Source organism: Callospermophilus lateralis, chromosome 11 (assembly GCF_048772815.1).
Source record: "Callospermophilus lateralis isolate mCalLat2 chromosome 11, mCalLat2.hap1, whole genome shotgun sequence".
Taxonomy (NCBI): domain Eukaryota; kingdom Metazoa; phylum Chordata; class Mammalia; order Rodentia; family Sciuridae; genus Callospermophilus; species Callospermophilus lateralis.
The window spans coordinates 41525374-41550130 of record NC_135315.1 but is presented as its reverse complement, the minus strand read 5'-3'; the positions used below and the strand labels follow the sequence as shown (position 1 = coordinate 41550130).

General features: G+C 34.5%; 1 protein-coding gene and 1 pseudogene across 4 annotated transcripts in view; one reads left to right on the top strand and one right to left on the bottom strand.

Annotated features, from left to right (window-relative positions):
• Nlk (nemo like kinase) overlaps positions 1-24757 on the bottom strand; it is a 149590-nt gene that overhangs the window by 78309 nt on the left and 46524 nt on the right. The window lies entirely within an intron of this gene.
• Positions 13108-13220, top strand: LOC143411059 (U6 spliceosomal RNA; annotated as a pseudogene).

The window sequence follows — 24757 nt, the reverse complement described above, 5'->3', positions numbered from 1 at the left end:
TTTAAATTTTATGTGGTGCCTGGGATCGAACCAAGTGCCTTACTCATGCTAAGCAAGCACTCTACCCCTGAGCCCCGACCCTGGCCCAAATTACAAATCTTAATCTGATTTTAACTATAGGGAGAGCACTTGCTAGACAGACTTTGCCTGTTTCCAAAAGTATTCAAATCTTGGTTTCAAACGTTATTCACTGACATTAATTTCCTACCACTATTATAACCAGATAAAATTTAAAATTTAGCATATCCCCAATTTCACTATCATACTAAATACACAAAATTTTCTCTTATTGTAATTGTAAGACTTTAAATATAATAACTATTTGAAACAGCTCTTCATAATTTGTGTGTGTATGTGTGTGTGTGTGTGTGTGTGTGTGTGTGTGTGTGGACAAACAACTTTCAAATGAAAATTTTCAGATTGCAAAAGCTCCAAAGTTCAGAAACAGGGGTAGAATATAAATAATCTTAGAAAATGAGTGCAAAAAGATTTTAACTAATGGTAAAAAGGCATGTAATACATAATCTCAATGGTGCCTGGTTTACTGAACTACCAATCTACAAGATTCTTTCTTGTTAGAGGAGGTTTTAAACACTATTACAAAGTTGCAAGAAACAATAAGAATCATAGGAAACAAAATAAAACTTCCCTGCATATCACTGCCCTTCTGCTTTTTCCCCCTTTTTTTCTTTTGATATCTTCCCCTCAATGAGAAAGGAGGGCATCTACAGAAAGAGAAATACTACTAAAAGGTTGTTAAAAATAGCAGCGTTGCACTCTATAGATGCTGTGATTTGCTTTATGGCAGAAAGACATATATAACAGTCACCTGCAAATTATTCTTTCTATGAACTTTTTTTTACTGGGCACTTAACAATGTACTAGTAGTCATGACTAGGTGCTAAATGATATAAAGAAGAATAAGACAAATCTGTGACACCCTTAAGGAGACTTGTATCACATGTATGAAACCATGAAGAGAAAATGCAGCTCAGACTCAAATGAGTTTTTATTTATTAGGCTTTCTAAATCACTAAATTTATTTTACAATCTTATCACATCCCTCAAAAATTAGAAACATTCCAAGTATCCATTCGCTGAGGGGAAAATTTTTTTTTTTCTATGTAAGTATAAGTCAACAATATCCAAATGTTTCACCAAAGTAATTATTTCCAGCAGACTTCTAGAGATCATTAAAAGTTAATATTACCTTTTCTATCTTGATCAAAATATACTACTTCAAAAGTGAGGTGGACAGGCAAAGAGGAACATTAATATGCAAGAGACAAAAGAAAACAAAAAATAAAATGGTAAACTCACACTTTGCTGTATCACTAATTACATTAAAAATTAATGAACGCCTTCATCCCAGCTACTTTGGAAGCTGAGGCAGAAGGATTGAAATTTAGAGCTAGCCTGGGCAATTTAGCAAGGCCCAATCTTAAAAGAAAAAAAATTTTTAAAGGCTGGGGGTATAGTTCAGTGATAAAACCCTCTGGGTTAAATCCCCAGAGCCAAAATAAATTAAATGAATAAATAAGGCTGGGGATGTGGCTCAATGGTAGAGCACCCCTGAGTTCAATCTCCAATAAACACACACACACAGATTCATAAAATAAATAAGCTAATTAAAAGGCAAAGACTAGGCTGAGGATGTGGTTCAGTGGTAGAATGTTTGCCTAGCATAAGGCCTTGGGTTTGATTCACAACAAGCAGGGAGGGTCAGGGCAAAGCAGAGACTGTAATAATGGATAAATAAACCCAACTATATGTTGTCTATGAGACACAGACATAAACATATAGATAAAAATAATATGAATGGAAAAAATATACATGTAAACAATAAGCCTAAGAAGACTGGAATGTTTACATTAACATCAGACAAAGTAGATTTCAAGAGAAAATTTATATAGGAAATAGAGACTTATATATATAAAAGGGCAATTCAAGAGGAAGGCACAGCAGTTGTAAATATGCATGTGTACTGAAATATCTATCCAATGTGACAAGAAAAGGAAAAAAGTAAATGAATAGAAGACATACGTATGGGAATAGAAGTTAAAATGTCCTCATTGAGGGCTGGGGTTGTGGCTTGGTGGCAGAGGACTTGCTTGCCTAGCATGTGTGAGGCACTGGGTTTGATTCTCAGCACCACATATAAATAAATAAATAAATAAATAAATAAATAAATAAATAAATAAATAAATAAATAATAAAGACTGTTGACAACTAAAAGTAAATAAATAAAAATGTCCTTATTGAAAGAAGACATGTGGCAAAACCTAAGGAACCTTTAAAAAGCTACTAACATTAATAAATGAATGCAGCAAAGTTCCAAGATATGAGGTCAATTTACAAAATTCAACCATATCTCTATATACTATCTTTCAACAATTAAAAGGAAAAAAAAATTTAAATATTTCTTAGTTGTCAATGGATGTTTATTTTATTTATATGCAGTGCTGAGAATCAAACCCAGTGCCTCACATATGCTAGGCAAGCACTCTACCACTGTGCCACAATCCCAGCCAGAAAATTTTTTTTGAAATTCCATTTATAATTTTTGTTTAAAGTATGAAAAATAACACTATAAAAAATCAGGGCTGGGATTGTAGCTCAGCGGCAGAATGCTTTCCTAGCACGAGAGGCACTGGGTATGATCCTCAGCACCAAATAAAAATAAATAAGTGAAATAAAAGGTATTGTGTCCATCTACAACTAAAACAAACATTTAAAAAATCAATTTAGCTGGGCATAGCAGCACATAACCTGTAGCTTTAGCAACTTGAGAGACTGAGGCAGGAGGATCTCAATTTCCAGGCCAGCCTCAGCAACTTAGTGAGATCTTTTCTCAAAATCAAAATTAAAAAGGGTTGGGAATGGAACTCAGTGGTAACCCCTGGTTCCAATCCCCAATACTGCAAAAAAAAATGAATAAAAATTTAAAAAATAAACTTAATGAAAGATATACAAGGTCTATACAATGATTACTGCAAAGAAAAGTTAGCAACAACCTAAACAGAGAAATACATCATATCCATAGATTTATGTTCATGGCTTCAAAAATTTAATATTTAAATGGCTTAACTCCCCCAAATGATTATGAGATTCAAAGCAATATAATCAAAATTCTGTAGGCTTTTAAAAGATATATAACAACTGATTTTAAAATTTATATAGAAATGCAAAAGGCAAAGTAAAGTTGAAGGATTCCAAAACCTGTCATAAAGATACAGAAATCAAGATGGATGATATTGGTATAATGATAGATATACAAGTCAGTAAACAGAATAGAGAGTCCAAAAATAGACTCATACACATATGTCAATTCATTTTCAACAAAGGGGTTAATGTAACTCATGGGGACAAAAGATATTTTTTTCAACCAGTGGTGCCAGACTAATGGGATGTCCATATGGGGGAAAAGGGAGTTATGACCCTTACCTTTATGCTATACACAAAAATTGACCACAGACCTGAATGTAAGAACTCAAGACTATTAACCTTACAGAGGGGAAAAAATGGAAACAAATTTTGTGACTTTGGGTTAAGTAAAGATTTCTTGGCGAGGATCCAGACTAAAAACCACATTAAGAACTTTTGCTCTGCCAAAGAGACTAAGAAAATGAAAATGAAAAGGCAAACCACTAAATAGGAGATGATATTTAAAACACCTATCTGACAAAGACTTGTATCCAAAATAACTAACAATCTGATTATTAATGGGCAAAAGAGCCAGGCAGAGTGGCTCATACCTGTAATCCCAGCAGATCGAGAGGCTGATGCAGGAAGATTGTGAGTTCGATGCCAGCCTCAGCAATTTAGCAAGGCCCCAAGCAATTTAGCAAGACCCTATCTCTAAATAAAGTATAATAAAGGTTGGGAGGATGTGGTTTAGTGGTTAAACATCTGAGTTCAATCCCTAGTACCCCCCCCCCAAAAAAAGGCAAAATATCTGCATACTTTATAAAAGAAGATATACAGATACTCAACAAGCACATAAAAAGAAACTCAACATCACTAGTCGGAGAAATACAAATTAAAACCACAGTAAGATTCCAATGTACACCCACTAGAAGGCTAAAGTTGACTGACATCTAGCACTAATCATACTAGATTGCAATGATTCACAAAACCTATCACACTTCAGATGCCCATCAAGTAATGAATGGATAAACAAACTGCAGTACATCTATGTTACAGAATGCAGCTCAATAATACAAACAAATAAAACTTTAATTAAAAACAACTCTGACGCCAGGCATGGTGGCACATGCCTGTAATTCTGGCAACTTGGAAGGCTGAGGCAGGAAGATCACAAATTCAAGGTCAGCCTCAACAAATTACTGAGGGCCTAAGCAATTTTTTTTTTTAGTTGTAGACGGACACAATATCTTTATTTTATTTATTTATTTTTATGTGGTCCTGAGGATCAAATCCAGTGCCTCACGCATGTGAGGCAAGTGCTCTACCACAAAGCTACAACCCCAAGCCCAACGGCATAAGCAATTTAGCAAAACTGTCTCAAAATAAAAAATAAAAAGGGTTGGGAATGTTCCTTAGTGGTTAAGCACCCCTAGGTTCAATCCCCAGTAATAATAACAACACAACAAAACATAAAAATATGGATGAGGACCGGGGATATAGCTCAGTTGGTAGTGTACTTGCCCAGGATGTGCAAGACTCTGGGTTCAATCCCAGCACTGAGAAAAAAAAGAAGAAGAAAAGAAAACCCTCAAGACATTATGCTAAGTAAAAGAAGCCAAACCCAAAAAAGACTGGTACTATATGATTCCATTTATTTGAAAAGACAAATAAGTGTCTAGAAAAGACAAAACTATAGTGACAGAAAGTAGATCAGTGGTTACCTGGGGCTGCCAATGGGAAAGGAGATAAGCTGCAAAAAGGAGTGTGAGGAAACTTTCTAGGGTGGGAGACTCATTCTATATCTTGATTGTGATGGTGCTTCCACACTTGTATATAATTACCAAAATTAGTCAATCTGTCACTTACAATGGATGATTTTACTATGTGTAAATAAAATGCTAATTTAAAAACAAAATCAGGGGGCTGGGGATGTGGCTCAAGTGGTAGTGCGCTCGCCTGGCATGCTCGCGGCCCGGGTTCGATCCTCAGCACCACATACAAAACAAAGATGTTGTGTCTGCCGATAACTAAAAAATAAATATTAAAATTCTCTCTCTCTCTCTCCCCCTCTCTCACTCTCTCTTTAAAAAAAAATTAAAAAAAATAAAAACAAAATCAGAAAACAAAAAAATAATAATAATACTTTGCCGCACCAATAGTCACATTTTTGTACCACATCTTCCACAAGTATAAGATAAACATTTTTAAGAAAGGTACTAGCATAAAATACAGGCATTGAGTACATTGAAAATGGACACTGAGTAAAATTGAAACCATGAGTTATTAATTTTTTCATAGACATGGCAAAAATTATTCTAATAATGAAAGGTGTTAATTACTACATTTCTGCAGAGTAATTTGGCATTGTAAACCTAAGTCCTTAAAACACGAGTGAACTTTTTTTTTTTTCTTTTTTGTGGTGCTAGGGGATTGCCTTGCTCATGTTGGGTAAGCACTCTACCAACTGAGCTATATCCCCACCCATGAGTGGACTTTTTGACCTAGTAATTTTACTTCTGGGACTTTTTACAACAGAATCAAATTAAATAAGACTATATACAAGAATGGTATTGGAAAGCTTTCATAATTGTGAAAAAATAGTTTGGGGAAAAAAACTTGTATGTCCAAAGTAGGTGACTTAATTAATCCAATTAAAATGATGTGGTCAATAATATACCTGTGTTCTGACTGAGGAATAAAGATGTACTCAATGTCCATTTTCTTCCCCTTTCTTATATTTTATGTTCATACCTTTCATAAAAATGTTTACCTTAAAGTGGTGGGGGAGATGTGGTACAAATATGTGACTAATAATTACATGTCAGATTTCTAATATTAGAAGGAAAATAATTCATCATTTCTGTGTTCTTTTGCCCAATCTTGGGCATATAAGGTTATATTTTCTGCTTAATTCTTATGACGATTAATTAAAAAAAACAAAAAACGCTTCTGACTTTACTCAGTGTTATTATAAAAGATATGACATGAGCAACTATTTCATTTCAAGGGAACTATGACCCAAAAACTGAATTAGTTATTTTAATAATTTACTTACAGTCTGCCCTGTGGCAGATAAAGGAGTAAAAAAAGACTTGTGTGCATACTTTTTAGGTTTGTTATCTGAGCTATATAGTTCCTTTATCTAAGAAAGGAAAATGTCACAGCGCTGGATCCAGTCATTTCTAGTTCTAAGGAAGATTAATCTACTAAAAAAATCAGTCAATACCTTCAAAAATTATAGAACTGGCCAAGTACCAAGAAACAGATTTCTGTCAACTAGTATGTGGTATACCTTGTAAAACATTACTTAAAAAAAGGAATAGAATCCTTATTAAAGCCTGATTTTAAACACATGGAATATTCACTGTAACATAAAATGAAAATTCAGTCTGTGAAGGAGACTAAAAAGACAAGAATCACAAGTAAAAAGAGATATATCCTCAACAGTTTCCCAGCTGCTAAGATTTGAAGTCTAGTATGTTATTGAAGATATTGAAATGTATGAGTATCTGTCATTACATCCATATCAGCATCAGATATGGTGCCTAATACTCTCACAACTATAGAAAATTTCAAACAGAAAAAAGCAATATTATACTACAAGCTATTCAAAGTAAAAATTATAATGCCTATTTTTAAATAATGCTTTCCAATACCAATAAGTTCTGGTAGTTACATCAAATAAAGATAATTCATTTATAAAACTAAAATACAACTTGGGTTTAATCTAACAAATAGTAACATCTAACTAATTCTCCCTGCAACTTAGCAGATTTAATTCAGAGGAGAGTGAATATGTGAAATGTAAGTAAGTTTCTATGTAGATAGAAAAAAAATTAATTGAGTTTTACTTATTTAAGGATAAACTGAAAAAACCAAGTACACACACAAAATGAAATTAATTTATTGAACTTTCTTAATAGAAGAAATAATTACATTTAGGAGCATGGCAAATGATAACAGTATAATTTTTAAATTTCCATAACCAAAATGTAAATATTCTGCTATTTGAATGGGTTTTTTTTTTGTGTGTGCAGCTGCCTTCATATATTAGAAAATAAAAATAACCTGTATGTTGGTGCCTCATTTTTAAAAAGAATTATATCCCAAACCAAACTGAAATATAGGTAATTAGCTCAAGCAAAGTTCCACTAAACTTAAGAAGAACTTAATTCTGGCTAGAAATAGTGGAAATGGAATGTGGTACTGTAACACAAAGTGTGAAAACAAGGAAAAATATCCATCCTATCACATCCTATCCATTCACAGTGTCCTGCTATTCTACAAACCAGCTGCCAGGAGAAGGATGTGCCTTTTATTTTCTAACAGAAAGGAAATGTTCTTTATCTGTCAGTTGTAAAGGATTTCCTAAAACTGTTTCCTAAAACTGTTTCCCTGACACTGTTGATTTGTAAAAGTAGATTTTTAATTCCTCATTTCTTATTTATTTATTTTTTATGTTGGGGATTGAATTTAGGGGCATTCAACCCCTAAGCAACATCCCCAGTCATTTTTATATTTTGAGACAGGATCTCCCTAAACTGTTTAGGGCCCTGCTTAATTGCTAAGTCTGGTCTCAAACTTAGGATCATGTTCCCTCAGACTCCCAAGCTGTTGGGATAACAAGCATTCATGCTCCATCATACCTGGCTATTCTTCACTTCTTTGTTGAGGAAAATGAAGATGTTTCAAAATTCCTCTTTTTCTCTGTGCTGTTTTGGAAATGGGTGTTGGAGTGGGGAAAGAGAGAAATGTCTCCAAGATCTACCTGGGTTTTTGGTTGACTTTTATAAATGGTGCATTGAATGTTCCTCCTCTGATGCCCAGGTGTCAGGATTCCAGTATTAAGGCTCCTATAACCCCAGTCCAAATGCAAATAGTTGACAGATATTTTTCCTCCTTTAATACTCCTTTGATTATATTTAGGTCTAGAAATCTAAGGCTATACTGAAGGAGGATTAAAAATATTTAAAAATTTTTAATTTTGGGGAGTTTTTATTTGGGGAGGATACCAGGGATTGAACTCAGGGACACCTGACCACTGAGCCACATCCCAAGCCCTATTTTGTATTTTACTTGGAGGCAGGGTCTCACTGAGTTCCTTAGCGCCTTGCTTTTGCTCAGGCTGACTTTGAATATGTGGATCCTCCTGCCTCAGCCTCCTGAGCCACTGGGATTACAGGCATGTACTACCATGCCTACAAAATTTTTAATTTTCAAAAATTTAAATCTATAACCATCAAGTTGCAATAACAGTTCTGTAAAGGTTTGGTCACCCTACATTTTCTCAGCTTAATTATGGTAAACTAAGCTTAAAGGATCAAGGACTCACACATTGTCATCCTCTTCAAAAATTAATTCATATTTTTATTATGAAGTTCAGAATGCTATTTAAAATAGATCTGTCTGAAATCAGTTAGGTAGTTGGCATTCTTTCTCACCTTTTTCAAAATAACTATGTCCTTGACCTATAAAAGAATGTCCATACTGACAATTTCTTGAATGTCACTATTTGATAAGGCATCATCATGAATGTATAGTTATACCTCATTTATGAGAGTAGGTTCTTACATCAGGAAGTGAAACTTGGATGAAGAAATGCATAGGAAATTTTGGAATAGTTTAATTCTCCACTCTGCTTTTATGATTTTAAGATAAGTGTTATAGTTAAAACACACAACCAAGATAAAAGGACAGAAACATACTTGGAAGATGACTTTTCTAATTGAGCCAGCTATTTTAGAAAAATCCTAGAATACTTACAGTGAGTGTCCGAATACCATCTGGCTGTACCATTGACGTAATTTTTTAACTGTAACTTTAAAGACTGATGCAGATTTTCCTTTGTAAAATCAGACACCTTAAAAGTTATACCAGAGCTATGCTAGCTGGGGAGTAGGGAATGCCCTAACACAATAATCACTTCAACTCTATATTTTAATTGTAGACATTTGGAATAATAAAATTCTCTACATCTTGATCAAGAAATGAATTTTACCAGCCTTAAAATAAAGTCCTGAAGATTAAAGTGTACAATTAACACTATAATACCGAATAGTAGGATCCTTGCCTCTACAAGTAAGATTTGGACAGAGAGATACATCTTTTCCCATGACCCCTACATTTCCTCTGCAACTATTTAAGTTTTAGTCTAAAAATTAAAAAGGAAAAAGGGGGAAAAAAAGGAAAGAAATGCTAATCTGTCACATACAGAAGCTGTTAATCAGAAATAGGAACGGAATGAATCTAGTAGCACTGTAGAATTTTCAGCAAACTCTTCCCTAGGGCCCCAGATGACTGTCCAAGGTGAGTAGCCTGACAGTTTGTAGGGTACTGCACTATTCGGGGGAAAATATGGAGATAAAACGGGATCAGGACAGGAAGACAGCAAATAGTAGTATGGTATAACATTTGCTAGGACCACATATAACCCATAGTCTCTTCTGCCATGAAGATGACCCTTTTCTGGCACTTACAATAACAATTTCCACTTGAGGTGGCTATTATTTGTGTTTTCCCAGTCAATGTTCTCTCCCATGTTATTCTGCTGGCAAACAGACCACACACCCACAACAGACTGGAAATTTGAGGCTGGGAGTAGTCGGTCCTCTTTACTCTTTGGTTAAAGAGCTGAAAGGATGATGAACAGGGGCTGCCCTCTGGTATATGGAAAAAAAATAATTCAAAAACATAAACACAATTTTCAGAGAAAAGAAAGGAAAAGATTCACAATATTCAAGACTTGCATTTTAAATATGTTTAAAGCCAGTTCTACTTTTACCTGTCTTGAATGATAACAAATCCTCTTTTGTCAAAGTTTCAGTTGATTTTATAGTCCAAGAATCCTGACTTTTACGCCTACCTTTACTAGATGCACATTTTCACCTGAACTTTTTGTATTCCTTCCCCTCCTGTTAAACAATGTAATTTTCCTCTCTAGCAAACAAACCCTTAGGAGATGGCACTATTTTAAAGAATCCTTTTCAGGCATTTAATCTGATGACTACTGACCTTATATTTTATATTACCATGGATGAAAATCAGTAGCTCCTTTGTCAACAACTCTTTCCCAATATTATGTCCCTTTCGGTTTACAAGCCTTGGACTCAGTCAACAAAAGGCAAGTGGCTATGGTTGGGTTAATAACGCACTTATAAACATATCATTTGAGCATTTCAAAGGCTCAAGAGAGACAGAAAGGTAGCCTTATTGAAATGTGTTCTCGTTTTTAGGTTCCTAGGACAGAAACAATCAGACATCAACTCAAAACTCTTTGGGTATTTTTGTTTTGTTTTAGGTGCTTTTACTTAGATATTTGAACACAGAATCCAATCATTCCTTTCCTAAACCTTAGAAAGTCCTGAAAAACTACAGCCTTTTCAGAAAGCTTAATTTTTACCTCATATGAATAAAAACAAGTCATTTTATTTATTCAGAAGTTACTGTCATCTGATGAGAATATAACTGCTCCTGGCAATCTTATTCCAGTAAAAATATTATGCCTCTTTCTACTACCCTTATAATTAAAAAACAGACTTTTTTTTTTTTTGCTATCTTTCTTGTCATTCTCTTTTTAGAGATGTTGGATTGAAACTTTAATGTGCTATAATGCAGATCATATCCTGTCTTAGGCAGTCTGACAATAGAATAAGGCCTGACAAAATGTTCATCAATTATTAACACTAGTAGAAACCATTAAAGAGTCCAGTACAACACCAATACATTAGCTGAACAAATGAAATACATGAATAGTGAGGATCTCTGTTGTGCAATTTTCATACAAAGGATTGTCACCTTCATTTTTCAAACCAGAAAACCAATGTATACAGAAGTTAGCAAATTTGCCCTGGGTAAATTGAGAATAAGTAAGATTGTATTTAAGTCTGTTGGACCCTATAGTATGTGTTCTTTATACTTTATACTATATAGAAGCCTTTCTCTCACAACTGTGAAATTCTGTGAAGCAGCAATTACAAAGCTTTTCCTCCATACTTTTCAAAGACCCTTGTGACCATAATTACGTTACGTAGAATTATTTTTATTACAAATTGCACATCTTGATATATCTATGGAGTAAGTTGAGGGGAATACGCAATGAGGACATGGAGTGGGAGTTAATGGGGACCGCCCACTAAAGCTCTACTTTGGGAAATGCTATTATATATAGATCAGCCTACTTTAGGAGCACTCAATTTTGGTTTCATTAAGTATGTATGTATTTGAAGAGCTAGAACTATATTTTTTTAAAAAAGAACCATTGTATATTTTTTCTAGCTTCTTGTCACAAGAATATTTCAAAGAAACCAAAGCCTTTTGTTTCATTAATATATGTCCCCTCTTCCCTTCAACTCCCCTCATGGACAGTTACTATTCATTAGTTAAGAGAGCATTTCTCAGAAATCTGGTTTAGGAAAAACTTTTAAAATATAACAACAACAACAAAAAAAAGCCATTTTATTTCTTTAGCTGTTTGTACTGAGGGAAGGAGATACAGAGTGCTCTGTTTCACTATTATCCCCCCCACAATCACTTCTTATCCAATAGGTATTTGCTGAATGGGAGGACTTTATTAACTTAAACCTGGTTTGAAAACAAGTTTTATAAAATACAATTGACTTTCATTTGAGGATGGAATAGCCTAAATAAGGTAAAGAAAAATCCTACAATTCTGTTCTAAAATATTTATGTTGTTAGCGTGAACAAGAAAATTCCCAAACTATGGCTTCCTAAAAGAAAACAAATATTATCAAAATGGAAGAATTATCATATCAAATAAATGTTCCAGATCTATTTGTGTTTATTGTAAAGAAATGTGTGCGTCCACAAATTTTCTGAAACTGCTAATATATTAAATGATTGTGGGAGGCCATCCTCCCACGTGATTTGAGTTACCTCTCTGGCTGGGTGAGAGGAGCTTAGGCAACAGCTGTGTCAGAGTTTTGAGGACTTGTCTGTGCAGAGGCGTGTCTGGCCACTACCCCAAAGACCCAATCATTGCCCCTGACCTTGGGACGCTGCTCCCCATGTTCGTTGGTTCTCTCTCTCTCTCTCTAGCTTCTTCAGTTAACCTTGCTACCAAAATAGGTGGCTGAGGCTGGAGCTAGGAGAAACCATCCTGGAGCTGGTTTAAAGGTAATTAGAGTCTTGTCTCTTTAATTTAAAACTCCCTAGCGGTTTCTCCCGACTGGAACCTTCTTTCATCAAGCCGGCGCGGGTCACGGGCTAAAAATGATCTAACATTCAATGACCTAAGTCCTTTTTGGAAGACAAACAAAAATAATGAATAATGAATAGGGTTTCCATACCCTTCCTTCTCTCCTTCTACTGTTTTAGCTATGAGTAACACCAATTTTCATGCAGTAAGACTTGGGAGGATGAAACTGAACAAAAGTTAGTATTGACAGAGGGACAATTTATTTCTTCCCATTTCTAATGAGAAGAAAAGGGTGCTATGCAAGTGCCACATGCTACCAATTCAAAAAGTTTATGCCTTCTGGCAACCCATTTAAGAATAACCTGAATATTGTTAGTGTTCATGCTTTTTGGGTCTTTCTGGTTCAACAAGTGGTGCCTACCAGGCAACATTTCAAAAGACGATAAAATGAAATTCGGGATATAAAAATCAGACTAGATGTCAACAGAAAAAAAAATCAGATGAAAGCATAACAAAGTCTTTTTATTTTGGAAGATGTAGAATAAGTGCATTATGAAAAAGAAAGGGACATTATCCCAATATAATCTGCTTTACTTGGATTAAATGCCATGAAATCTGCAATATGTCTTCTGGGATACTTCAAAGTAAAATTAATGAGGGTCTCTAACAGGAAAGAGAATGGCCCCCACAGATCTGACAATTTCACTGGAGTCTCATAGAGTATAGTAGTTCCCCCTTATCTGTGGTTTCACTTTCCTAGGTTTCAGTCAACCACAATGAACTATAGTCTGAAAACATTAAGTAGAGTGCTCATTTTGGGAGCACATATACTAAAATTGGAATGATACAGAGAAGATTAGCATGTAAATGCCCCATGTGCAGGGGCCATTCACAAATTTATGAAGGGTTTCATTTGAGAAAAAAAAAATAAGTAGAGAATTCCAATAACCAATTCGTAAGTTTTTTAATTGTGCGCCATTCTGAGTAGCAAAATGAAATCTCAGGCCTTCCCACTCCATCCCTCCTGGGATGTAATTTATCCCTTCATTCAGCAAATCCATGCTTATATATGACCTTCCCGTTAATCAATCTGTAGTCAACTATCAAGATATCATAGTGCTGTTGTTCAAGGAGCCCTTATTTTACTTAATAAAGGTCCCCAAAGCACAAAAGTAGTGATGCAAAGGCAACGCCAGGTATAAAAAGTATCAAATAGACCACTTCTTGTATAACATGGTAATACCTCAAGGCATACAGGGGGAAAAAATAGTATGTATGGGGTTTAGTATTATCCATAGTTTCAAGCATCCACTGAGGGTCTTGCGAACATATCCCCCAAGGATGGGAGGGGGGACCACTGTATGATAAAAATTATGACACTACTTTTTTAAGGAAATAGGTCTTACAAGTATGGGAATAATTTTACTTAGTAGATTATCAAAATGTAACTAACTGTGGATAAGATTTATGTGGGAGAGATTATTTTATAGCTAATAAAAGGAAGTAATTAAAATTATAAGAATTATACTAATCTTTTTATAAATCAGTGAAACACATACATATCTCTATGTAAAATATATTTTAGATAACTGTAAGCATAGACATTTCCCAGATAAAATGCTTGCTGCATCTGTTTCATATAATTTCATAAGACATTAATTCTACAGGTATTATCTAAAGATTGCATTTCTCTGAATCTCTCCCTTCCCAGAATTAACCATTATCCTGGCTCTGGTGTGTATCCTTGGTACTCCCCATTGTTTAAATTTTTGATACAAATGACAGTGTCTATAAGAACATCTAATTGTTTTGTGTTTAAAATTTTTACATAAGTGGTATTGAACTGGCCAAGGCTTTCACATACAATTTGTTTTCTTGGATATTAGCCTTCTTTTTGTTTTTGTTTTGTTTTGCTTTGCAGTACTGGGGACTGATCCCAAGGGCAAATCACATAGTTGATAAAGTATCTGTATTCAGAATTCTGAGAAAAAAAAAAAATCTTAAAAGTTCAATAGAAAAGGGCTGGGGTTGTGGCTCAGTGGCAGTGTTTGCCTTGCATATGTGAGACACTGGGTTTGATCCTCAGCACTACATAAAAATGAATAAACAAAACAAAGATATTGTACCTATGGAAAAAAAAAGTTCAATTAAAACAACAACAACAATTTTTTTCTAAGTAGGGAGAAGACCTGAACAGACATTTCATATAGAGATGGCAAACCACTAGTTATAAGCAAAATGCAAATTAAAATATAGTAAGATACCATTACACATGTATTTAAATGTCCAAAATGCACAAGAGTAACCCTACTAAGAATTGAAAGGAGGAAGTGGAATTTCAACAGTTGGTGTACAGTGATAAAACCACTTTAGAAAAGTTTTACTTAAATTATACATGTACCTACCTACCATATTATCCACTTGCTTCACTCCTATGTGAAATGAAAGCAAATGTCCATGTAAACACTTAGACATGATTCTGGAAAGCAGTTTTATTTGTAATAGCCCCAAACTAGAAATAACTCAAATATCTATCTACAGGTGAATGAATAAAAACAAAAAACATTATGAGATAGCCCTATAATAGACTATTGCTAAGAAATAAAAAAGAATGAAGTGTTGATTCAAGCAACAAACAACATGAATTTCAATCTCGATACAAGAAACCAAATGATAGAGGTCATTCCATTTACATAAATTTCTAAAAAATACAAATTATTTGGGGCTGGGGATGTGGCTCAAGTGGTAGCGCACTCGCCTGGCATGTGTGCGGCCTGGGTTCGATCCTCAGCACCACATACAAACAAAGATCAAACAAAGATGTTGTGCCCGCTGAAAACTAGAAAATAAATATTAAAAAACTCTCTCTCTCTCTTTAAAAAAAAAATTAAAAATAAAAATAAATAAATAAAAAATACAAATTAATCTATAGCCACAAAAACGCCTGGAGATGGGCATGACACAGGAAGAAACAGAAAGAAAAGATTAAAAAAGGATAGGAGATAACCATATTTATGTAGGTTTGTCTCTGTGTCTTCTCTTTTCTTTAATATTTATTTTTTAGTTGTAGTTAGACACAATACCTTTATTTAATTAATTAATTTATTTTTATGTGGTGCTGAGGATTGAACCCAGGGCCTCACACGTATTAGGCAAGTGCTCTACCGATGAGCCATAACCCCAGCCCTCTGTCTTCAATTCTGTACCACTGGTCTACATGTCTGTTTTGATACCAATTATATGCCATTTTTGTTACTATGGCTCTGTAGTATAGTTTAAGGTCTGGTATTGTGATGCCCCCTGCTTCATTCTTCTTGCTAAGGTTTGCTTTGGCTATTCTGGGTCTCTTATTTTTGGAAATGAATTTCATGATTACTTTTCTATTTCTATGAGAATGATGTTGGGATTTTAATTGGTATCGCATTGAATCTGTGTAGTGCTTTTGGTAGTATGGCCATTTTGACAATATTAATTCTGCATATCCAAGAATATGGGAGATCTTTCCATCTTCTAAGGTCTTCTTCAGTGTTTCTTTAGTGTTCTAAGGTCTTTCTTTAGTGTTCTGTAGTTTTCCTCAAAAAAGTCTTTTACCTCTATGTTAAATAGAAGTGGTGAAAAAGGGCATCCCCGTCTTGTTCCAGTTTTTAGAGAAATGCTTCCAATTTTTCTCCATTTAGAATGATATTGGCCTTGGGTTTAGCATAAATAGCTTTTATGATGTTGAGGTATGTTCTTACTATCCCTAGATTTTCTAGTGTTTTGAACATGAAAGGGTGCTATATTTTGTCAAATGCTTTCTCTGCATCCATTGATATAATCGTATGATTCTTATCTTTGAGTCTACTGATGTGGTGAATTGTGTTTATTAATTTTCATATGTTGAACCAACCTTGCATCCCTGGGATGAACCCAACTTGATCATGGTGCACTATCTTTTTAATGTGATTTGTCAGAATTTTATTGAGAATTTTTGCATTTATGTTCATCAAGGATATTGGCCTGAAGTTTTCTTTCCTTGATGAGTCTTGGCGCCCAAAACACACATCAGAGAAAAGATAAGTCTCTTCAACAGATGGTGCTGGGAAAATTGGAAATCTATATGTAGCAAAACGAAATTAAACCCCTATCTCTCACCATGCACAAAACTCAATTCAAAGTGGATCAAGGACCTAGAAGAATTAGACCAGAGATCCTATGCCTAAAAGAAGAAAAAAGTAGGCCCAAATCTTCATCATGTCAGATTAGGCCCCAATTTCCTTAAAAAGACTACTAAAGTGCAAGAAATAAAATTAAGAATCAATAAATGGGATGAATTTAAACTAAAAAGCTTCTTCTCAGCAAAAAGAAACAATCAATGAGGTGAAGAGAGACCCTACAGTATGGGGGCCAATTTTTACCACATGCACATCAGGTAGAACGCTAATCTCCCGAATGTATAAAGAACTAAAAAAACTTAGCACTGAAAAAAACAAACAACCCAATCAATAATTGGGCTAAGGAACTGAATAGGCACTTCTCAGAAGAAGATATACAACTGATTAACAAATATATGAAAAAAAAATGCTCAACATCTCTAGTAATTAGAGAAATGCAAATCAAAACTACTCTAATATTTCATCTCACTTCAGTCAGAATGGCAGATATCAAGAATACAAGAAACAATAAGTGTTGGCAAGGATGTGGGGGAAAAGGAACACAGGTACATTGCTGGTAGGAATACAAATTGGTACAATCGATCTGGAAAGTAGTATGGAGATTCCATAAAAAACTTGGAATGAAATCACCTTTTGACCCAGCTATCCCAGGCCTTGGTCTATACCAAAAGGTCTTAAAAAGAGCATACTACAGTGACATTAGCCACATCAATGTTTATAGCATCACAATTCACAAAAGCCAAATTGTGGAACCAACCTAGATGCCCTTCAATAGATGAATGGATAAAGAAACTGGGGTATACATACACAATGGAATATTACTCAGCAATAAAAGAGAATGAAATTATGGCATTTATAGGAAATTGGATGGAATTGGAGAATATCATGCTAAGTGAAGTAAGCCAATCCCCAAAAAACACTTTTCTCTGATAAGTGGGTGCTAATCTATAATGGGGAGGGGACATGGGATGAGTGGAAGAAGTTTGGATTTGGCAAAGGGGAGGAGAGATGGGGAAGGGGCATGGGGACAGGAATGATGGTGGAATGAGATGGACATCATTACCCTAGGTACATGTATGATTGCATGAATGGTGTGACCCCACTTTATGTACAACCAGAGAAGTGAAAAATTGTGCTCTATTTGTGTACAATGAATCGAAGAGCATTCTGCTGACGTGTATAACTGATTAGAACAAATAAATTAAATTTTTTTTAAAGAACAGCATATTTTTAATTTTTTTCTTAGTTGTTGATAGATAATTATTTTATTTATTTATACATGGTGCCGAGAGTCAAACCCAATGCCTCACACATGCCAGGCAAGTGCGCTACCGCTGAGCCACAGTCCCAGCCCAGATAGGAGAATTTTTGTGGTAATAAATATGTTAGGCATTTTGCTAAAGGATTCATGTGTATATACATATATATCAAACTTATCAAATTGTGCAATTTTAATATGTACAGTTTATTATTAAGTATACTTCAATAAACCTATTAATAAATTTTCCCCCTATACCAGGGATTGAACCCAGGTGCACTTAACTGAGCCACATCCGCCATTTTTAAATATTTTATCTAGAGACAGGGTCTCACTGGGTTGCTCAGTGCCTCACTAAGTTGCTGAAGCCTTCTTTGAACTCAAGATCCTCTTGCTTTAGCTTCCCAAACTGCTGGGATTATAGGCATGTGCCAGTGTACCTGGCTTATCTAAATAATCTTCACCTGTTTTCATTAATCACATTGATGGTGTTGGTATTCTGAATGTTGTATAAGCACTGTGGGAAGAAACAAATGAGTACTTGTGTGAAGTTCTATTATTTCTAGAGCCGTTGAAAATTAGGATTCCCAATATGTGAGAAAGGAGATACACATGTATAAGATCAGAATTTTAATAATTAACTTGAATTTAAAATACTCCTACCATAAATATATCTTTAAAAATATCTATTCATACCAAAGTTCACATGTATAAAAGAGGTTGGGGAATCCATCTCGAATGATGTACAAGTCTGAGACCTTGGAAAACGTGAGGAAAGAGGCAAACAAATCTCTCCCCCAAATTCACAATCCCCCAACAAAGGAACCCACATATGTGGAAGTGAATGAAATTCAAGAGAAATACTATAAAAAACTGATTATTAAGATGTTCAATGAACTGGAGTTGTGGCTCAGTGGTAGAGTGTTCGCCTGGTACATGTGAGGCAGTGGGTTCGATTCTCAGAACCACATAAAAATAAATAAATAATATAAAGGTATTGTATTCCACCTACAACAACAAAGATGTTCAGTGAACTGAAAGAAGATCTAAGGAACAAATTAAAAGAGCAAATATAGGAGGTAAAACACCATTTCAAAATACATAGGGATATTGAAAAGAAATCAATCAGAACTCCTGGAAATGAAGGACACACTGAATCAAATTAAAAATTCACTTGAGGGGCAGGGGCAGTGGCTCAGTGGTAGAATGCTTGCCCAGCACATGTGAGGCACTGGGTTCGATCCTTAGCACCACATAAAGTAAAATAAAGATGTCGTGTCTACCTGTAACTAAAAAATAAAAATTAAAAAAGGTATTGTGTCCATCTACAACTAGAAAATATATGAATTAAAAAAAGAAAGTTAGATACTATGATCAATACTATGTATCATCCACTGTATACACACTCAGCAAATGGCAGTTAATAAAACAAACAAAAATTCTAAAATAAAAATTCACTTGAGGACTGGGGTTGTGGCTCAGAGGTAGAGTGCTTGCTTAGCATGTGTGAGGCACTGGATTGGATTCTCAGAACCACATAAAAAATAAATGAAATGAAGTTATAAAAAAATTCACTTGAAAGTATCACCATTAGAATAGATTATGTAGAAAATAGAACTTCTGGCCTCAAAAACAGATTACATGAACTTGAATACTCTGTATGCCATAAAGGGGTAAAAAATGAAAGACTATGATCAGGAAACAACAAGAAGAGACGATAATAAGAGATCAAACCCAAGTCAGAACATGGAAATACAGGCTAAAGGCATTAAGAACCTCTTCAGTGAGAAAAAAGTAAAAAACTTTCCTCATCTTAGAAATTACATCCACATATAGGATGCATATAGAACCCCAAACAGATAAGATCAAAAAGGAACCTCTACAAGATATATCGTAATCAAAATACCTAAAATAGAAAATAAGGAAAGAATATTAAAAGCTCCAAGAGAAAAACAGCAGGCCACATTCAGAGGCAAACCAATAAGGTTCACTTCTGACTTCCTAACTCAGACCCTAAAATCAAGGAGAGCCTGGAATGAGATATTCCAAGCTCAAAAAAAAAAGGGCAATTTTCAGCCAAGATTGCTATACCAGTAAAACTTTCAGAACTGATTGAGAAGAAAAAACTTTCCATGATAAGAAAAAACTAAAAGAATTCACTAAACCATCTCTACAAATATACTTCAAGATATACTGCACACAGAAGAACTCAGAAACAAATCCCAAAGCTCCCAAATAGATAAAGCTGACTAAAACAGCAATGACCTAAATGAAAATCAAGACCAAATTAAATATGATAAACAAACCAAAATGGCAGGAAGTAACAAACACCTATCCATAATAACACCAAATGTAAATGGTCTCATTTATCCAATTAAAAGATTGGCAGAATGGATTAAGAAACAAGATCCAACTATATGCTGTTTGCAAGAGACTCACAGGCAAAGACACAGGCTGAAAGTAAAGGGATGGAAAAAAATATTCCATGCAAATGGAGTCTGAAAACAAACAGGAGCAGCTACTCTCATATCTGACAAAGTAGATTTTAAGCAAAATTAATCAGCAGAGGAAAAAAGAAAGCAATTATATACTGGTAAAGGAAACAACCCAATAAAGATATAACAATAGTAAATATTCATGCCTCAAGTGTCATTACACCTAATTACATAAAAAAAGAAAATGAAAAAATTTTCATGACCTTAAATCCCAGAAAGACCACAGTACAATAATACTGGGGGATTTCAACACACCTCTATCGCCAATAGACAAATGATTCAAACATAAAAATCAATAAAGATATTTCCAATATAAATAATAATCAAATGGACCTAACAGATATCTACAGAATATTTCACTCCAGAACAGCTGAATTTATTTTCTTCTCAGCAGCTCATAGAACCTCTTCTAAATTAGACCATATTCTAGGTCACAATATCTTAGCAAATACTTCAAAACAGATATAATCTCATGTATCCTATCAGATCATAATGTAATGAAACTAGAAATCAATAACAAGAAAAATTATAGAAAGCACATATACATATGGAGATTAAATAATTCTTTTTAAAATGAGGAACAGATCATAGAAAAATGAAAGAAGTAGTCAATAAATTCTTAGAAACAAATGAGAACATATTAAAATCTCTGAGACAGTATGAAGGCAGTTCTAAGAGTAAAGTTTACAGCTTGAGTACCAACATTTAAAAAAAAAAAGATCCCAAACAATCTAATTCTGCACCACAAGCCTTTAGAAAAGGAAGAACAAAATCAGTAAAAGACAGGAAATAATTAAGATCAGAGTCAAAATTAATGAAATTGAGAATTTAAAAAAATATATACAGGATCAGTAAAACAAAGAGTTAGTTCTTTGAAAAGATAAACAAGATCAATAAACCCTTAGCCAAACTAACCAAAAGAAAGAGAAGACCTAAATTAACAAAATTTGAGATGAAAAAGTAACACCATAGGGGCTAGGATTGTGACTTGAGTGGTAGCACGCTCGCCTGGCATGTGTGAGGCACTGGGTTCGATCCTCAGCACCACCTAAAAAAAAAAAGTAACACCACAGATACTTCTGAAATCCAGAGGATCATTAGAAATATTTTGAGAATTTATACTCCCAATAAGCTACAAAATCTAGAAGACACTAACAAATTTCTAGACACATATGACCTGCCCAAATTGAACCAGAAAGATACAAAAACCTAAACAGACCAATATCAAGCAATGAAACTGAAGCAGCAATTAAGTCTTCTAACAAAGAAAAGCCCAGGACTGGATGGATTCTCAGCTGAGTTCTTTAGATAAGACCTTGAACTAGTACCAGTTTTCCTCAAATTATTCCATGAAACTGAAATGAAGGGAACACTTCCAAATACATTCTATGAAGCCAGTATAACCCTGATACAAAAACCAGACATAGGCACATCAAGGAAAGAAAACTACAGACCAATATCACTAATGAACACAGATGCAAAAATCCTTAATAAAATATTAGCAAAATGCATTCAAAAATCACACCAAGAAGACAGTACATCAAGATCAAGTAGGTTTCATCCCAGGAATGCAAGGCTGATTCAACATACACAAATCAGTAAGTGTAATTCATCACATAAATAGAATCAAGGACGAGAATCTTTCTCAATAGATGCAGAACAGGCCTCTCATAAAATCCAGCACCCATTCATGTTAAAAAACACTGAAGAGGAGCTGGGATTGTAGTTCAGAGGTATATTTATACCTGCACATAGTGTAATTTTGTCAAATTCATTTCAAATTTTCTCCCCTTTTCTATACCTCTTCCTTCCCCACTCAATCTCTTTCTTCTCCACTGACCTTCCCCCTTTATCTTTATGATATCAGACTCTGTTTTCCCAGACTCATTTTTTTTCTCTAGTTTTTGCATACGAGAAAAAACTTTTTTGACTCTTAATTTTCTGAATTTGTCTTATTTCTCTTAGCATGATGTTCTCAGGTTCCATCCATGTACTAGCAAAAGCCATAATTTCATTCTTTTTTTTATGGCTGAGTAAAACTCCATTTTGTATATATACTACATTTTCTTCATTCACCTATTGACAGGCACCTGAATTGGTCCCACATTTTGGCTATTGTGAGTTGTGCTGCTATAAATATTAACATAACTATATCACTATACTATGCTGACTTTATTTCTTTGGAATAAATATCAAGGAGTGGGATAGCTGAGTCATATGCTAGTTTTATTCCTAGTTTTTTTGAGAACTTTCCATACTATTTCCCCAAGTGGTTATATTCACTTGTAAACAATGTATGAGAGTACTTTTCTCCTTACATCCTCGACTCACCAGCATTTATTATTATTACTATTATTATTATTTTGTAGCAGGAACTGAATCCAGGGGCGCTTAACCACTGAGTTTCAAATCCCCAGCCTTTTTAATATTTTATTTAGAGACAGGGTCTCACTGGCTAAGCAAATCACTGAGACCCTGTTTCTAAATAAAATACAAAATAAGGCTGGGGATGTGACTTGATGGTCGGGTGCCTCTGAGTTCAATCCCTGATACCCACCCCCCCCCAAAAAATTAGGCAAAGACTTCTAATTGCCATCTAATAACATATTCTTCCCCCTTCCTCTGAAAGAGAACTGCAACTCTTTTCTAGACAGAAATGCATTCAACTAAAAAAAAAAAAAAACAACTTTATTTTCCTTTTCTTCTCAGTTATTACTGATGTATGATTCAGTTTGGGCCAATAAAGTTTAAAAGAAATTATGTGTGATTCCTAGGAAGACTCCTTTAAAGGAAACTAGTAACATGTTTTTCATTGCCTCTAAAAAGGATAACAGTGCCTGGGGGAGACAAAAGAAAAAGAAAATTTTATAAACCTTCTATGTCTTTTGAATTTTGAACCATTCAAATGTCTTATCACATACACATATACACATATATGCTCACACATTTAAAAAAAAAAACAAAACCACAGTAATTTAGCTTAGGATACAGCTCAGCAGTAAGAGCAGTTGCCTTGTACAGGTGAGGTCCTGGGTTCTATCCCCAGCGCTACAAGATAGACAGATAGATAAAATCATTATGGTTTAATGAAGAAAAATGGCAATTTTAGTATTCAGAGACCATTACAAGAGAAATTTGTGTAGATGTTAAGTAAATTATCTCAACAAACCAACCAATATACCCACCCCACAACACAAAAGGTAACACAGTGCCCAGGTAAACATTCCCCCTATTCTGCATCTTAAGTTATTAAAAAAAAAAAAAAAAAATCCCAAATAAGTAAATTTGAGTTCAGAATGTGATAACAAAACAAACACTAGCTATTTTTCCAGAGTAAACCTAACAAACAAATATATATATATCACACACTTTCCTCTCTTGTTTGGGTTTAGATTTATTTATTTGGGTGATGCTTTGAAAAATGCCCTTGGTGAGGACAGAATAATAGTAACTTTCTTTGACAGCTGTGGTAAACTACTTCATGGATATGAGTCAGAAAAACTTGCTAACGGAATAATATCAACAGGGTAGGGGTATGGAAGGCATAAAACATATGATATATCTATAAATTAAAAAACGTTAAGCACTTGAAATAAAGAATAAAGCAGTTTTCCCAACATCACCTTTTCTGATGAGTCAAATACTAAACTTTAGTGCACTGAAATGGATCTATACAGCATGGAACAGCAGTGCAAAAAAATACAAAAGGCAATGGTGTAGAACTTATAGCCTACTGACAAGGCACAGTCCAGGCAATACAGAAGCCTGGAAGAACTTACCCCTGTTACTGCTGTTCTCTGGACTGGTACTAAGGGGACTCTATTTTTTTTTTTCTTTTCTATTTCCTGTTTCAATCATTCAAAAGCTTTCAGAGAAGGGTTTGGTTAGACACAATAAAACAGTTATCTTCTAACTCAAGAAACCTATTTCATCCTTATAGGCCAGTGACGGCTAGCATTTACTGATGACCTACCTTTATGTACTTTTTTCATAAAGTATTTCATTTAATCCTTTATGATAAATGGTAGGGTCAATTATTTTATTTTCATTTTACAGATGAGAAAACAATACTCAGAGAGGTTGAGGAAGGTACTTATAATCATACAACTACCAAACGGTGACGGGCCAAGTTGCTGCCTCTGAATCTAATATAAACCCAGTATGCTTAACTTAATAGTCCTGAGTTTCCTCAAATCCTGAGCTAATGGATGTTCTTCACAATCCTAAGTAGCTGTACAGCGATATGGTTCATTTCTTCACATCTGTTTTGTACTAGGCAGAAAAGGATGCCTGCTATCTTGTAGGGAAGAATCTGGAGAATACTAGACAACTCTTAAATCTCCCCTCTGTGACTACTTCTGTATATTTTCTTCATAGCTGTTTATTACTTTCTGGTCACACAAAAAAATTAATGCTTATTTGATAATATGACAGAGGTAAGATTTAAAATAATTACTGTACATAAGACCTGTGTTCAAAACACAAGACACTTTAAAATCCATATTGTACAAAGAATGACTAAATGCCACAGAACTACCACAAGATATAC